This window comes from Podarcis muralis, chromosome 1 (genome assembly GCF_964188315.1).
Source record: "Podarcis muralis chromosome 1, rPodMur119.hap1.1, whole genome shotgun sequence".
Taxonomy (NCBI): Eukaryota; Metazoa; Chordata; class Lepidosauria; order Squamata; family Lacertidae; genus Podarcis; species Podarcis muralis.
In genome coordinates, this window is record NC_135655.1 from 118,445,976 (window position 1) to 118,463,537 (window position 17,562).

Genomic DNA, 17,562 nt, shown 5'->3' on the forward strand with positions numbered 1-17,562 from the left:
ATCTTGCCCCAAACCGCATGAGGTTAAGAACTCCTGTATCTTCTAAGAGTCTCTGCTCTTGATTCTGTCTGAGATGGTTGGGGAACTTCCAGTTATCTCAGCAGTCCCTACTGAGGCTGCGTGTGATGCCTGGGATTCGGATTCAGATGCGGAACCTGAGGAATCCCAGCCTGCACAGAATCCCCCCACCTCCAGAACCAGCTGAGCTGGGGCTGGGGCTTGAGCCTGAAGGGTCCTCACCTGTGCTGGATCCTCAGGTGCAGGCACCAGCTGAGTCTGCTCTGGCTCCTAAGGCAATGGAGGACCCATTGCCTGCAGGTGCTCCACTCTCAGCCCCGTCAGGGGAGGAGGAGGTTGCCTCTGGGTCCGGTAACCCTCCAGCCTCTCCTGAGCTGCAGAGGCTCAGGGCAGAGAGGTGGAGGGAGCTAAGTTCCTGCAGGAGGAGTGCTCGCCTCCAGGCCAGGAGAGATGAGTCACCTGAGGATCGGGGCTGCCTTATGCCTCGGGGCGTGTAAAAGCCAGCCAGCCCCAAGTTGTTGGAGCAACGTTGGTGGTGTTGGCTAATTGCAGTATGGCAGCGCTGCAGAGAGTTTACTGGGGAGACCATACATGAAAAAGGGACTCAAAAATAACTTAAACAAGGTTTTAATAATCAAAAACAAAAACTCCTTATACACTAAATACATCAACAACAAACCAGACTCAACCACCAACCCATCCCCCAGGGTAATGGGAGAGCTAGGTGCTGCTCCTTATATACTACACCCAATTGCTGACACAGCTTAATCAATGCAACTCAGCAGCACCTGCTATGTTTCACAGCTGTAAAGCTGGGTCTCATTATTTTGCTCTGGCCCTTGCTCTGGCCCCTTAAAGACATACACAACTGATGGAACAATGATGAACCTTTACATTTAAAGAAACCATTCAACAGGTGGCTGTTAGTCCCTGCCTGAAATCTGCCCTGCACCCAGCTTTGACTTTTATGGACTGCCTTCATATTGCTTCATCGACCACGGACTGGACTTGGACCTTGTCTCTTGATTAACCCCTGGGACCAGCACACTGCATGTTGTTTGGGAAGTTTCCTGAGCAAAGGCAACTCACAATGTCACCTTCCGATACAACCTTCACACTCCCATTGGGGACTCTCTTCCCTTCACCTCTGGTGTATAGGGGGCTTCTGGTGAGTTGCACAGTGATGTTTGTGTTTTCCGGTGCAAGGAATTTAGGAGCCCAGGAAGCAAGTCCACCCATTGATCTGTGATGAATGAGCAACCACCATTTCGGGACCAATCCTGTTAAGACCGATCACTGTGTTGTATTATATCTGTCACCTTACACGCTTAGCCAGCCTAAATCAGAAGTGATTGTGCTTCCTTCTGTGTGCAGCGTATTAAATCAGGAAAACTAACAGGTGATACTCCTAGTCTCCTGCTTGTCAAACTCCAGCTTGTCCCCTCCACCCTTTACTTGCTGTTGGCTTTTAGCTCAAGTGGTCTAGGCAGTGGTGGTGGGAACTCAGTCCTTGTTGTTGTTTAGTCGTTTAGTCGTGTCCGACTCTTCGTGACCCCATGGACCAGAGCACGCCAGGCACTCCTGTCTTCCACTGCCTCCCGCAGTTTGGTCAGACTCATGTTTGTAGCTTCGAGAACACTGTCCAACCATCTCGTCCTCTGTCGTCCCCTTCTCCTTGTGCCCTCCATCTTTCCCAACATCAGGGTCTTTTCCAGGGAGTCTTCTCTTCTCATGAGGTGCCAAAGTATTGGAGCCTCAGCTTCAGGGTCTGTCCTTCCAGTGAGCACTCAGGGCTGATTTCCTTAAGAATGGATAGGTTTGATCTTCTTGCAGTCCGTGGGACTCTCAAGAGTCTCCTCCAGCACCATAATTCAAAAGCATTGATTCTTTGGCGATCAGCCTTCTTTATGGTCCAGCTCTCAGTCCTTGGGTGAAGCTTATTGCAAGAGAATTACAAAGGGAAATAAGAGAGAGGCAGCGAGTGGGTGCAAGAAAGATGATAAAGCAGTTTCCAGCTATGCCTGCACTGTACGGTTGAATGCAGGCACATCTTTTACATGGTGTCACCCAGAGATTGGATGTCAGATGGAGGACAAACCATGGGGGAGAAAATGCCTCCCCCCGCCTTTGTGATTTCAGGGGGAGAGATCTGAGTTCCCACCCACAGGAACAGCGGCTACTAACAGCGCTCTTCTTCATGTAAGCAGAAAATTACAATTTTTGCACATTTCTAACTCTGGAGGGGAGACTCATGTAACCAGGCATTGTTTGGTATTGGTGCTGAAGAGGCAATCAGCACCAGGTGTACCCTAGGAAGGTGAAAATTAGGAATGATGCAACTCAATCCTTTCCTGTCAGACCCCCCACCCCCACCCCCCATACGGATTTAAAGTCATGGGAGTAAATGATTTGAAGGATTCCACGGCATGGCTGCCAGTTATTCCAGCCAGTTATGTGGCATTCTTAAAGCAGCAGGCTGCTTGCTTGCAACTCTGTGCTACAGATTCCACCTAGCTTTCTATTGTCTACACTGATGGACAGTAGTTATCCAAGGCCACAGACAAACGTCTGTCCCAGGCTTACCTGGGCAGCATAGCAGTATTACCGTATTTTTTGCTCTATAAGACTCACTTTTTCCATCCTAAAAAGTAGGGGGAAATGTGTGTGCATCTTATGGAGCGAATGCAGGCTGTGCAGCTATCCCAGAAGCCAGAACAGCAAGAGGGATCGCTGCTTTCGCTGCACAGCGATCCCTCTTGTTGTTCTGGCTTCTGAGATTCAGAATATTTTTTTTCTTGTTTTCCTCCTCCAAAAACTAGGTGCGTCTTATAGAGCGAAAAATACAGTAAGTTTCACCCTAACTCGGAGCAAGGCTTGTCACCTAACAAGAGTAGAGTCAACCTGTTAGCCGCGGAAGGGACATGGAAGAGACTTAAGGGCCTCGGATATAAGGTTACCAGGTTAATGCGCCAGATCAATGGGATAAAAAGTACTGACAAAACCCGGGACCAGGAGAAAGGGACGCTGGATGAAGATTGGATTGTCTTTATTTCTTTTTTGTTTTGTTACTAAGATTGTTTTATAAAATGATGAATGTTAGAAGGATGTTGAAATGAAATTGCATGGCCCTAGCAAAAATGTTTAAAGAATTAGGAAAGAATATTATGGTTATTAGAAGTTGGTAAGAATAAGACTTAAACTGTAAGTTTGAAGGTTGTTTACAGGATAAGATGATATTAGATTAAGGTGACATTATTTTAAGACTAAAGATCAGGATAAACAAAGAGGGGAAGGATTTGCTGAACTAACAAATTGAACTGGAATACAAAAAGGGAGGTGTGAGGAGGTCCGGGAAACAAGCAAATGAAAGAAAGTGATGGAAAGATGGAATTGTTTTTTAACTATTTTTATTTTGTGTTTTTCTTTTTTCTTTTTTCATTCTGTAAAATTCTAATGAATATCTTTTTTTAAAAAATAGAGTCAACCTGTTATTTGAGAGGTGGAGAATTTCAAAGGAGCCCAGAAGCCCTGAATCCCACTCAAGTAATATCTGTAGAACCACCATGCACCCCTCAGCAATGCAAAATATTTAGCATCAATATTAAGTCAGCCTTTTGGCCTTTCTTCCAATGCCTGATGTCCCCAAAAATGTATTATTGCTGAGGTTCATAATGCCTTGGTTTGGTTTTTCTTTAGAAAAAAAGAAAAACAGCAGCTGATATGCATTACCAAACCTGTGCAGTAACTCCAAAATCACTGCTTGTGTAAATGTATGGGCAGCTTCTCCCATTAGCAACCTTCAGGTCCTCTCTTGGGACTGAAAATCAAGGGAGCTCTTCTTGCTAATTAATATTACTAAACCAGAGACTGAGCTTTATGTTGGCTGGGGCTGATTGCTCAGGGTGACCTGAATATGCTGACAACACCATCCTTTCTATAGCCTTCTTTTATGGGATTTAGTTCACCATATGTACTGGATGTCCTCTGGCACTGTTAATGAAGGCTGCTGTAATGAGTTTCTGATTCTGAGTCGTTCTGCCATAAATGTGTGGAGAACACTGTGGCTGCCGGCTGGCCGGATTAGACCCCCCGATACAGACTTTGGACTAAGGTCATCCAGATATTGAAGTTTAGCATAAGATGCATTCATAGATCCAGCCAACCGTGCATTGCATGAATTGTGATGGTTATATTGCTTGCAGGAGAAGACCTAGATGAGGTACATCCATTGTCAAGACACAATCTAAGCTATTAGACATGCAGGTATTACTGCATAGATCAGGCATAGGCAGCCTCGGACCTCCAGATGTTTTGGGACTACAACTCCCATCATCCCTAGCTAACAGGACCAGTGGTCAGGGATGATGGGAGTTGTAGTCCCAAAACATCTGGAGGGCCGAGTTTGCCTATGCCTGACATAGATTATTACCTAACAGTAGTTACCAGACTATGTCTTTGTGTAGTGTTGATCCGTGCATTCTAGTCCTTATTCCCACCAGTATTGTCATGCTTTGAGCTGTTCACTGTGTTCTTCTTCTACATACTTGCTGCTGTTAAGAACATGTCCCCCATGGTATGGATGAACTCCACAGGATGTAGAAGAACAATGTGGTCATTGGACCTAGTGGAAGCATCTATCGTGGAGTTGTTTTCAGGCAGTTTCTGTGTGATAAAATAGTCTGTTAATCATTTATTGTGGTGGTGAAACCTCTAACTGGCTGAACTATTGTGATGACATGGAATGTTTGTGAACACTTCAAGTGTACTAGGTAAACGTAAAGGACCCCTGGATGGTTAAATCCAGTCAAAGGCGACTATGGGGTTGCGGCACTTATCTCGCTTTCAGGCCATGGGAGCCGGCGTTTTTTCCACAGGCAGCTTTCCAGGTGGTGTGGCCAGCATGACTAAACCGCTTCTGGTGCAATGGAACACCATGACAGAAGTCAGAGTGCATGGAGATGCCATTTACCTTCCCGCCACAGCGGTACCTATTTATCTACTTGCCCTGGCATGCTTTCAAACTGCTAGGTTGTCAGGAGCTGGGACAGACCAACAGGAACTCACCCCGTTGCAGGGATTCGAATATGGTTACCAGATGTCCCCATTTCCTGGGGACAGTCCCTGGATTTACAAATCTGTCCCGGGACAAAATCCATCCCCGGAATGTCCCCGGATTTCATTTAATGTCCCCGGATTTATATTTTAAGTGTTATACATTTATTAGTAGGTAATGAATGTTGTGTGATTGGTTCAACGGCACAAGACACATCAAGACACATTTCCGGCAAGGCAAAATGGCGGGCGCCACAGCAGCAAGCAGCTCCTGAAGCCAGCCAGAGCCAACTGTGCTACAAGGCTGGCTCCAGGCTGCTGAGACTGCTGCTGCCACCGCCCCTGCCAAGGGGGAACCGGGGACGCCCGGCGCGTCAACTGGGGGAACTGCTGACACACACCCTCTGCGACCCAAATCGAGCCGGGAGCCAGAGCACCTGGCCAACTGCCCAGTAGTGCTCCAGGGCCAGAAAACCCCCGGAGCCAATGCAGGGAGAAGGAGGAGAAGGAGAAGGAGAAGGAGAAGGAAGAGAGAGAAAGAGGAAGGAGAAAAAAGAGGGGAGCCCCGACCTTGCTGCGCCACTGCTGCAGCTGAGGAGGAGAGGTAGGAGAGCACGGGGAGGACAAGGACATGTGGCCCAGGCCCGACGTGAGCCTACTCTATGGCGGCTAGTGCTCCAAAAGAACAGGCTGGGGTCATGAGGAAGGCCATGCAACAGAGGAGACCACAGAAGAGAGGATATTACTTCTTTTTAAAAAATAAAAAATAAATCTTTTTAAAAATAGCTTTTTTTTTCTCTTTTCCAAAAAAAAAAAGTGTCCCTGGATTCTTTGAAAAAAATCTGGTAACCTTAAGATTTGAACCACTGACCTTCGGATTGGCAAGCCCAAGAGGCTCAGTGATATAGACCACAGCGCCACCCGCATCCCATCAAGTGTATTACAAGACAGGGGAACAATGTTTAAGGGACTGGGGACTATGAGTCAGGAAATGAAGGGAAAATAGAGTTGGAGGCTAGGCACAGTAGAGAAAGAATAGCCACTCTGGGCAGCTCCCAACACAATATTAAAAACACAGTTAAAGATCAGATGTCTTCTAAAAGTCAGATAGTTGTTTATTTCCTTGGCATCTGATGGAAGGGCGTTCCACAGGCAGAGCAAGCACCACTACTGAGAAGCAGTGGCGTAGCGTGGGGGGTGCAGGGGGGGCGGCCGCACCGGGCGCAACATCTGGGGTTAGGGCAAATCCATGGGTTAGGGGGCGCAAATCCACAGGTTAGGGGGCGCAAATCCATGGGTTAGGGGGCGCAAATTACTTGCCTTGCCCCGGGTGCTGACAACCCACGCTACGCCACTGCTGAGAAGGCCCTCTGCCTGGTTCCCTGTGACCTCACTATCACAGTGAAGGGGAACCACCAGAAGGCCCTTGGAGCCGGACCTCAGTGTCCGGGCTGAACGATGGGGGTGGAGACGCTCCTTCAGGTATACACATTGCCATTAGGAGTGCTTTCTTCCCCACACAATTCATATTCTAATCCATTAAAGTCAGTATTTGTACTGCATTTCAAACCATTTTTATATATGCAGTTGGTTAGTATTTGTTGTTATTCTATTGCAAAACTGTTTTGAGATGCTGAGGAGGAAGCAATAGATACATGAAATAAATTGTTTTCAAATGAGGGCACCTCATAAACCTATTTGGCTCATAAAGATTGGCTAAAATATCTACTATACAGTTTACTGCCATGCTTTATCAGTTTCCATCTCTATTTAGATCAACTCCACAAAAACATCTGGTGTGATAGAGTGGGTGGTTTTTATTTTATTTTATTTTTACTGGGGAGATCTGGGTTTTCCATTCTCCCATTCGTCCATGAAGCTCAGAGGAGAAATCTCTCAGCCTACTCACACACGGCTGGATAATAAAATGGGAGCAACCCTGAACTCTTCAGAGGCTAGGCAGAATTTAAATTTAATTCATTAAGTAATTCAGTAAATATGTTGGAGGTGTACTTGCCAGTTTTGCGTTGTCATTTATTTATTTTTAAGTGAATAACATTTGTGAGAAATATTGTGCTGTTTTCCCCCCAAGTGGCTTCTCTCAGGGTTGGCTTCCTGGATTAATAAAAAGTGGCTGTTATTGTAGCACTCTCCTGTGAAAGTTCAAGACAGGAGTGACAGATGAATTTCTCATGACATAAGAGTGTGAAAGTGTGAACATCCTTTTACCATTATGGGATGCCACAGGTAATAAAAGGGATGTGAAAGATATAAACGTATTCTCTTTTCAGTAGAAAGACATTGTCTCTGCTTTATCATATCTGAGATTTTTGATTCTGAAAGCACACTTTCCTGAAGGATAGGTATCTTATAACAAGTATTCTTAAAAAACTTTTTTAAAAAACAAAACAAAACCCCATCTCTTGACCAAAGTCTTACTTTTAAAGGTGGATTTGTATAGGCTTCAGAACCCAAGTTTGCTGTTCAAACTAGTTTCTCATAATCCCTTGACAGATTGTCACTCATTGTTTTAGGTACTATTGGTTTTTCTACGCTTCCCTATGGTCAAAGTTCTCTACTCTGGGTAGCCTACGTAAAAATGGTTAATGTGCAAGAAGAACAATAAAGAATAATTGCAGCATTAAATTAAACACACAATGCAGCAGAGCTTAAGTGATAAAAATAAGCACTAACAGTACTTAAATCTTTAAACAGAACAAACCTAAAATTACATTAAAAATACATTTTAAAGCCTGGAAAGTTTTTTAAAGGTATTTATTGATGCTGATAAGAACACACAGTAGGCAACAGGTGAACATCTCTGGGGATGGATTTCTAAATTTTTGGTATTATAAAAGAGAAGGCCTTCCTTCTTGTAGCAATCTTCTAGATCTCACTTGGCAGTGGCACTTGAAAAAGGGTAATACTGCTGTGGCTAAATTTGTCCTCCAATTTTGTGGAAGTTTTCTTCGAAATGCAGTAATTCCCATGTCTAACTGCACCCTTAACTTACCTCACAAGGTTGAAAGATAAAATATTAGTGGGGAGACTTTAATGTAAACTACACCTTGAGAGAGAGAGAAAAAAAACCCCAGTCCATACAAGTGGGAACATTTTATGTCAGATGAACTAAGTCACCAATGACTAGTACTATGCAATTGTGCAATTTGTTTCTTCTGCTCGGTTTTTTGTATGTTGATTATATTAGTGGATTTAAATTCTATTGAACATTTTGGTTCCATTCCATGTATTTTACTGTTCTACTGTGTAAACCACTCCGGGGGGTTTTAATTAAAAAATGAAAAGCTGCATATAAATTAAATTATTAATAACAACATCACCACCATCTTATCTGAATCAAATTCCAGTTTGATCCCATCTCCATCATCCAGCTCTACTGTCACCAGGAATTGGTTGTTTTCTTTTAAAAAAAATCTTTCCTCAGATCTGATGGAAAAAAGAGATGAAGCGAAGTATTATTAGCATACTGATGACAGTAGTTCAGCCTGCTGGCTCTCAAGAAATCAGTGGCCAGCCTTTCTTGAAGAGGAATCCACTTCTTAACCTAGTAATTTCCCTTTAGCTTTGCTCTATCAGAAGCTCTGTGATTTCATGCAGCAGCCAGGAAGAAGCCATCAGTTCCCCTCAAAACTTTCAACAATACTTCCCTTGCTGACGCTTTGAAGTTAGCATTGGAAATCTAGACCTTGCATGGGCAGATACCACACTCCAAACGTCCAGAATATACATTTCATGTAACAGAAAGATCAAAATAGCCTCTCTCTTTTTAATCTGGCTGCTAGCTGCTCCCTAACCAAAGACCAACTGCTCTTTTGTAATTCCCCCAGAATGTGCGCGATTGCAGGCAAAATCAGTGCTTCTTTCTCTAGTTGGCTTCTACTACCGAAATGGTTCCAGAGGCTTACAAATCTGATATATTTGTTTCTTGCTGGTGCCAGAGGCCTAGGATTTCCATGATGCTCTTGGTAAAACTTCACTTTGGTTCATTCCTGTGTTGGCATAACCAAAGAATCGCATTGGGGGTAACTGTCTTTCAGAAACCTCTGCTTTCTGACCTTTACAGTGGTACCTCAGGTAACATATGCTTCAGGTTACAGACTCTGCTAACCCAGAAATAGTCTTTCAGGTTAAGAACTTTGCTTCAGAAATCGTGCTCCGGCGGCGCAGCAGCAGCAGCAGCGGGAGGCCCCATTAGCTAAAGTGGTGCTTCAGGTTAAGAACAGTTTCAGGTTAAGTACAGACCTCCGGAACGAATTAAGTACTTAACCTGAGGTACCATTGTACTTTATTCTATTCACCTGATCAGTTATTTGCAAGTATATAGACACTGTTTTCAACAATGTTTGTTGAATCCAGCTCTCCCAGTGGGATTCTGTACTTAGTGATGGGGAACAGAGAAGCGATGGAAGTTACCAAAGAGTGTGTTACAATCATGACAGAGAAAATTTGCATGTATACACCCAGTGCTTTTTTTTCTAGAAAGAGCAGTGCCTTTTCTGCACTGGCACCCTGTTTGTGGAAAGCTCTCCCCAGGGAGGTTCACCTGGCGCAAAAGTGTCCCTCTTTAAATGGGCCTTTGGCTGATTAACACCCAGTGCCCTTTTAAAATGTGTTGGGAGGGGGTTATTGGGTTGCTTATGTTTTTATTTTGTGGTTTTACATTGCGGTTTTATCTTGCGAACCGCCCTGAGACCTATGGGTATAGGACAGTATATAAATTGATTGATTGATTGATTGACAAATAAATAAATAAATAAATAAATAAATAAATAGAAAAAGATGTGCTGGGACTCACCAATGAATGTCTCCCTTGTTCTCTCAGAATGGCAATAGTGCCCACCTGAGAGGTACCCAAACTACCGGTAAGTTCCAGAGAGTTCCTGCTGGGGGGGGGGGGAGCCCCACATAAACCAATGAAACAGCTGCCCTTAAATGGTTGCCTTCCACTGTGTCTCCCAGGATTCTGTTGCAGATTTTTAACCAGCCTTAAGAAATCTGTCCCTTCATATCCAACCTCACTGCACATTTCTTCCCGGAACTCGTTGGGTGGCCCTGGTGCATGTATATTAACATTTTCCCACCTTACACAGCAACCCTAACTGGGACTGTGGAAGCATAGTAATACTAATAATTATTTATTATTTATACCCCACCCATCTGGCTGGGTTTCCCCAGCCACTCTGGGCGGCTTCCCACAAAATATTAAAAACACGATAAAACATCAAGCATTAAAAACTTCCCTAAACAGGGCTGCCTTCTGATGTCTTCTAAAAGTCAAATAGTTTTTTTATTTCTTTCATATCTGATGGGACGGCATTCCACAGGGTGGGTGCCACTACCAAAAAGGCCCTCTGTCTGGTTCCCTGTAACTTGGCTTCTTGCAGTTAGGAAACAGCCCAAAGGCCCTCAGAGCTGGACCTCAGTGTCCGGGCTGAATGATGAGGGTGGAGGCCCATGGAGCATTGAAGTCAGTGCCCCATCTAAAGCACTGCTAGCTCTCAGCTGCCAGCCAAAAGTGGAAGGTGCTGTTGTGCTTTTCTCATCCACTTTTTTGCTGCAGCAGCTCCAGCAGTGGGACTGTTTCAGGGCTTTGTATTTCTTACCACTGGTGGGGCCAGACAGCGTTCCTCTCCACCCACAGAGTCTGCTAGAGAGGCAAACAGATTCAATATTGTGACTGGGGAGGAGGAAGAAGAAGTAGGATTGTATCCTCAGGAAACTATAAATGGAGGAGACGGCACTGACCTTCCTCCACAAGGTTGCCGATGATGAGCATGAAAACAAAAGTGCTTTATACATGATTAATAATTATCTTCCAGCCTGAGACTCTAGAGTCATATATTCCATACATTAACCAGCATTATTCAACTTAACGTTTAACTAAGAGAAAGAGTGAGTAAGGCAGAGCTGAGACGGATGAATTAATGAATCAATTCATCATTATGATGAATTGATCAACATTTTCAGTCCTATAGAGAACAAAACCTCCCATTTACCTTGGCATCCCTTTTTCATTTTAGAAAGGAAATACGGCTGCCATGTCAATTGTGATTGTTTCTGCTAAAGTGTGCATGTTTCATCCCGAATCCACCATGATATATCCTAAGGAATATTTGTGCACCGTCGCATCAGTGCCCACAATAAGGTTCCTTTAGCTTGACACTTTTATCTGACCACACTTTTGCACATTCCCATCCATCAAACCCAAGGTCAGGCTATCAATCTATAGTCTGATTTGGGGTACCTGCTTAAATGCTCCTATTTATGGGTTGAGGTGTGCAGGGCTGTAGCTAGAGGGCGGTGAGGTGGGCCCCCACCTGGGGCGCAAGCAATAGAGTGTGTGTGTGCAAGATCAGCTAAAAATATGTCCGTAAATATAAATATTGATTATTGCCTCATAAGAAATGGTTTTAAATAGAGGGTGAATTGAATGGGCGGAAGGGATGGGGGGTTGGAGGAGAGGCAGAAAGTAGAGCTAATTTGTCCATGGCTAGGGGGTGCAATCTGGACGGTTCTGCCAGGGGCGCAAAATCACCCAGCTACGGCTCTGGAGGTGTGCACCTTCCTCCAACACAGTCGTAATGAGACACGTGTTTCTTTACTTCTTGGAAAGACGGACTTCAGAACAAACATGCAGGAGGACGCTGCCATGTGAATGTTAATTTGGGAGCCCTACTGAACTCACGGAGCAGGCGTGGGTAAGCTATGGCCCTCGTAGGGTTGTTGTGGGAGTTAAATAAGGAGACATCTCACCTTGAGCTACTTGGGGGTGGGGAAGGTGGGCTATCTTGTGAAACAGGGATAGCTCAGTTGGTTAGAGCATGGTGCTGATAAACGCCAAGGTTGCAAGTTTGATCCCCATTTGAGACAGCTGCATATTCCTGCATTGCAGAGGGTTGGACTAGATGATCCTCAGGGTCCCTTCCAACTCTACAATTCTATGAGATAAAAAGCTGGTTGTAAAGAGACGGTCCTCAAAGGTAAGAATTGAGTCTTGTTCTGCCTCTGACGATCCATGGATGGTGGTGATGCAGGAATTTATGTATGGGGGGAGGGTTGCCCCTCCAGCAGATACCATGCACATGCAGCCCACTACCAAAATCAGCACAATCACTTTTGTGACTTTTGTGATTTGTCCCCACAAAACACTTCATCACAGTTTCTTCCTATCTATTCAAAGGGCCTCTGCTGCACAATACCAAATGTAACAATTCGCTGATAAATGTATCTATGTACTGGCTCACTGGGAAAGCTTCAGAAATTCATATAGACATGTGAACTCAGCTACTCAGCAGCCCCTCTGCCTGAGTGATAATCCCTGGCATCCTGATACCTGAGCGCCAGACAGGTAGCCATTCCAGAAATAACAAACCCAGATGAAGACAAAAGGGTGTGATTAACTTGGCTGGGAACAGGGAAATGTAAATATCTCTTTTGTTACACTTGATGGGTGTTTGGTGGAGGGCAAGGGGAACCATGAGGGAGGGTCCAGGATGCTCGGATTACTGCTACCAGACCTCCCCTTTCATGATGTAACCATGATGTATTAGTGATGTAGTTTGGGGGGGTGTAACATGGGGATTAGCAGCTAATAAAAGTTTGGGTTCTCTTTTGTTTCGGGCTTCCATCTTGTTCCACCTTGTGGCAGGTGGGAATCCTGTCATGGCAGTCTTCAATAAAGACCGAGCCTACTGGCTGCTGTTTTGCTCTGGTATTCCTGGCTGGCGTCCTTGTTTTTGTCCAAGGCAGCCCTCAGATTTCTCCGTTAACAGTGGAGAATGTGAAAAATCAGAAACTAGGAAACCTTTAAGCACGCCATCCAAGTCCAATCAAACTTGGATTCCAACGGGCAAGTTCAAACACGCCTCGAGATCTGCGGTGCCTCAAAATCCTCTTCCTTTATCCAGATCGCGTCCAGCGTCAGAGCTGCAACATGTCCGGGTTTATCCGGACACTGGCAGGATTTCAAAGGTGGCGTCCGGGGGGGGGGGGGGAGGAGGAGGAATGTCTGGAAGGCGGCGCTTTGTCCTGGATCTTAAACAAGTCAATCGAAAAAAAGCACATTTTTTGAAAAAACAGACAAACATGCAGGAGGACGGTGGGTATTTTCTAAAAGAAGAAGAAAAATCTGCTCTTTTGTAACCCCCCCAGAATGTGCACGACTGCATGCAAAATCAATGCTTCTTTCTCTAATTGGCTGCTACTACTGAAATGGTATAGTTAAAGCCATGGTTTTCCCAGTAGTGATGTATGGAAGTGAGAGCTGGACCATAAAGAAGGCTGATCGCCGATGAATTGATGCTTTTGAATTATGGTGCTGGAGAAGACTCTTGAGAGTCCCATGGACTGCAAGAAGATCAAACACATCCATTCTTAAGGAAATCAGCCCTGAGTGCTCACTGGAAGGACAGATCGTGAAGCTGAGGCTCCAGTACTTTGGCCACCTCATGAGAAGAGAAGACTCCCTGGAGAAGGCACTGATGCTGGGAAAGATGGAGGGCACAAGGAGAAGGGGGCAACAGAGGACGAGATGGTTGGATAGTGTTTTCGAGGTTACCAGCATGAATTTGACCAAACTGCGGGAGGTAGTGGAGGACAGAGGTGCCTGGCGTGCTCTGGTCCATGGGTTCACGAAGAGTCGGACACGACTAAATGACTAAACAACAACAACAACAACTGAAATGGTTCCAGAGGCTTACAGATCTGATATATTTGTTGGTTGCTTGGTGCCAGAGGCCTAAGGTTTCCATGATGCTCTTTGTAAAACTTCACTTTGGTCCACTACTGTGTTAGCATAACCAAAGAATTGCATTGCGGGTAACGGCCTTTCAGAAACCTCTGCTTTCTGATCTTTACTTTATTCTATTCACCCGAGCAGTTATTTGCAAGTATGCAGCCACAATTGTCTTGGCTTTTACTTTATGAAAAGCTGCAGCCCTTCCTTATCTGCCTGATCGTTGAAGAGGCTTGCTTATCTGACTGGAAGAATCCTCAACCAGAAGGAGGAGGACTATCAGGAAGAATGGACAAAATTTAAAGACTATTTAGTCAAATATGTTAAGTTAAATTAATTGGAAAAGCTTGCAAATACCAGAAAGGCTTAGGATTTTAATATGTAATGTGATGAATTAATATGTTTAATGCTGAATTGGAAGAAAAGAAAGATGTTAAGTGATTTAGTTAATTTTATAAGAATATTGGTTTTGGGAAACCATTAAAAGGATATACACTGAAATTCAACCGGGGGATTCGAGGAAGTCACTTAACAATGTTACTAAGTTTGGTTTAAATGCGGTGGAGATTTATGTTTGTTTGTCTATTTGTTTGTTTGTTTTTTAAAATCAATAAAAAAAATTGGGAGGCTTGCTTATTGACTTAGAAACAGGTGCTTTTTTACAGGATTTTTTGGAGCTAGCTGACCTAACCGGAAGAGTCTGCGACCAGAAGGAGGAGGAGTATTAGGAAGAGTGGATTAAATTTAATGATTACTTAGTTAAATATGTTAAGTTAAATTAACTGAAAACAGCTTGCAGATACTTAATTGGCTTAGGATTTTATTTATGTTAAGTGATGAATTAATATGTTTAATTTCTGAATGTGAAGATCTAAGGATGTTAATGTTTAAGTTAAATCTTAGAAGAACTGTGATTTGGAAAACCGTTAAAAGGACATGCAATGAAATTCAACCAAGGGGAAGCGAGGAAGTCACTTAACAATGTTAATAAGTGTAATTTTCAACAAGGCTATGATTTATGTTTGTTTGTCTTATGTGTTTGTTTATAATATAGTGAAAACCAATAAAAAAAATTGGGGGAAAAATAGAAACAGGAGGTGCTTTTTAAAAAAAATGAAATGAAATAAAAAGTTACTGGGGAAAACCCCGGTCGTAAAGTTCGCCTTCGCCTTTCAGGAGTTTCCCGCCAAGATCTAAGAAGAGGAGGCGGCGGCGGGAGAAGAATGCGGCGAGCGCGCAAAGCCCAGAGGCCGCCGGCGCGGCCGGCCGCTCCCCTCCGCCGCCCTCCCGCCTCAGGCCGAGGGGAGCCCGGCGGCGAGCGTGCGCCACGCCGGCCGAAGCGCTGCGGAGCGGGAGGGAGGGGAGCGAGGCGAGGCGGGGAAGCGCGCCGGCCCCCGGCCCGCGTGACGTCACGAAACTTTCCCCTCCGCCGCGGAGGCTCCGCGCTTGAAGCCAAGGAGGCTGGCCGCCTGCCGCTGAGGCGACTGGCTGAGGCGCTTTCCCCTGCCGCGCCGCCGCGCGTGCGCCTCCTCCACTTCGCCGGCTGCGCTCCCCTCTCCATCTCTCTCTCTCTTTCGGGCGAAGTTTCGTGGCGTCGAGCCTCCGCCGCGCTCCCTCCAGAGAAAGAAAGAGCCAGCCAGGAGCGGCGGCAAGGCGCGCCGCGGCTCCTGAGGGGAGGAGAACTCGCCGGAACTCTGCGGAGTTTGTGCGGCTGGAGAGGCGAACTTGAGAGGACGCGCTGGGATTCCTTTTTATCCGCGAGAGGACGACGACGACGACGAGCTTCGGAGGGGGTGGGTTCTTCTTCGACTTCGCTTTTGCTCGGAGACGAGAGCAGCTGCCCGGCAGCTTCGCCTTGGCGGAGAGGGAAGCCTGTGGAACGCCGCGCGGGGGCCTCTCGGCGACGCTTGGCAGGAAGACCAGGCGCCGGCGCCGGCGGCGTTTTTCCCCCCTCCCTCACACCGCCAGCCCCCTCCCCGTCTCCCCCGAAACTTTTGGGAAGGGCGAGTTGGAGGGAGCTGAGGGAAAGCGCCCCTTCCCTCGGCTCTCAGCGGAGTCCGGCTGGGCTGTGTGGAACTTCTCCAGCCGCCACCTTCCGCGCCCTCCCCCCCGCACTCCCCCGCTGGCTTTTGCAGCATTTCTTCTGTCGTGAGGAAACAGACCGTGCGGGGGGGGGGGGGGAATGGTAGGGAAGGCGTCGCTTTCTCGGGCCGGCGGAAACCAAAAAGTTCCCGTTGCGCTTTGGCCCCGCTCTCCAACTCTTTGGGTCCCAGTCCCCGTCCCCCCCCCCCGCCCATAGAAAACACTTGAACCCCACCCCCCTCCCATCCCAAGTTGATGGGCATTGCCATCAGAATCGCGCACCGAGTCACGTGATCGGTTCTGCGGGGCGGGGCTTACCTGCCCCCCCCCTCCCGCCCCGATATTGTAGTCGAGTTGCTCCCCGGTTCCTCCATCTCTGCAGCGGGTTGGTTGTTTTTGTGTGTGTGTGTTTTTTTTTGCAGCGAGATCTCCGCTCCTGTGTTAAAGGTTGCGATCCTTGGCTTTGCTTCGAAGTGGGACTTCTGTGTGAACCCTCCCCCCCCCACCCCCACCGCCTTCGGGTGTAACCGGGGTGACCATTGTGCTTGCAGGCTGAGCTCGGTCCCGCCACCGACTTTTTTGGGGGTACTCTGCTTAAGCGCTTTGTGGATCGCGCTTGGCTCGGGTGGAGCTGCGCCTCTGCCCGGCTGCTTGCGAAACGCGCGGCGGCTTTCCCTGTCTGTTTGTTTATAAGGGAGGTCTGCGGGGTAGGTAGTCATGATCTAAGGCTGCAGTTGTGGTTTTTTGTAATATATATAAAAAAATACTTGTGCCGCAGGCTGCGATCCAGGGATAGAGTGAGTGTCAGCAAGTGCCAATCAGGTGGATTCTCCCCCCCCCCCCCGCCGGGGAGGGATCTGCTTGGGAACGAGGCTTTGGAGGGGTTAGAAAAGGAAACCGGTGTAGCACGCAATGCTTATGGAAAGAGACCCGAAGGCAGGAAGATGCTTCCAAGTACAGAAAGTATATTCGCTCTTTTTGGTGCAAACTGTTTGCCTCGTGCATGTTTCTGACGATCGAGGGTGATTTGATATGATTCAGGCTGCGGATCTGTAGCCACTTGCCCCTTTAAGTTCGGTAAAACTTCACATGCAGTGTTGCAGTATGTGTAGCTTGCCGTTTGCCGGTCCCCTTTTCGATGGTATAGTCGTGTGGGAAGAACGGGCATTATGCTCTGTTGACTAGAATGCATTTTTAAAATCCTTTATTGTCTTACAGGGGAAGATGTGGGGTGTGTCTGTGTGTGTGCACCTCCTCAATCTGCATTTTTTAATGTCGCACATACAGTAGCAATCCTAGGCAAGCTTTCTGATGAATAATAACCTCTAAATTCAGCGAATCTCTCTAGTAAGTGTGTTTATGATTGTAGCCTAAAAGCTACTGTCAAAAATAGCAACAAATGAGCACATTTGAAAGCGAAATGTGAAGGAAAAAAAGGTTCCTTGAATTCTGAAGATACGAAAGGGTATGATGAGTGGTTTGAGAATTAAAGAAAAAGATATTTGCTTTTTGTTGTCCCACAGTGACCATCTTCTGCTGGCTCAGCCAATGTGCTCAGTGTCTTGAGAACAAAACTGACACCACTGCTGGGACTAATGAACACAGGGATAGTTTTGCAAAGTCAACCTTCTGTGCATATACAGACAGAAGCACCG

General features: G+C 46.1%; 1 protein-coding gene across 7 annotated transcripts in view; it reads left to right on the plus strand.

The window, feature by feature from the left end:
* The first annotated feature begins 15,185 nt into the window (after window positions 1–15,185).
* The window catches only part of GULP1 (GULP PTB domain containing engulfment adaptor 1), a 164,147-nt gene continuing 161,770 nt past the window's right edge, over window positions 15,186–17,562 (plus strand). The window contains exon 1 of one of the 7 annotated variants that reach the window (XM_028750245.2): window positions 15,186–15,618. The gene's annotated coding sequence lies outside the window, so the exon portion shown is untranslated. The remainder of the gene's footprint in view (window positions 15,619–17,562) is intronic. The other 6 variants (XM_028750219.2, XM_077917218.1, XM_077917236.1 and 3 more) reach the window with 6 other exon arrangements.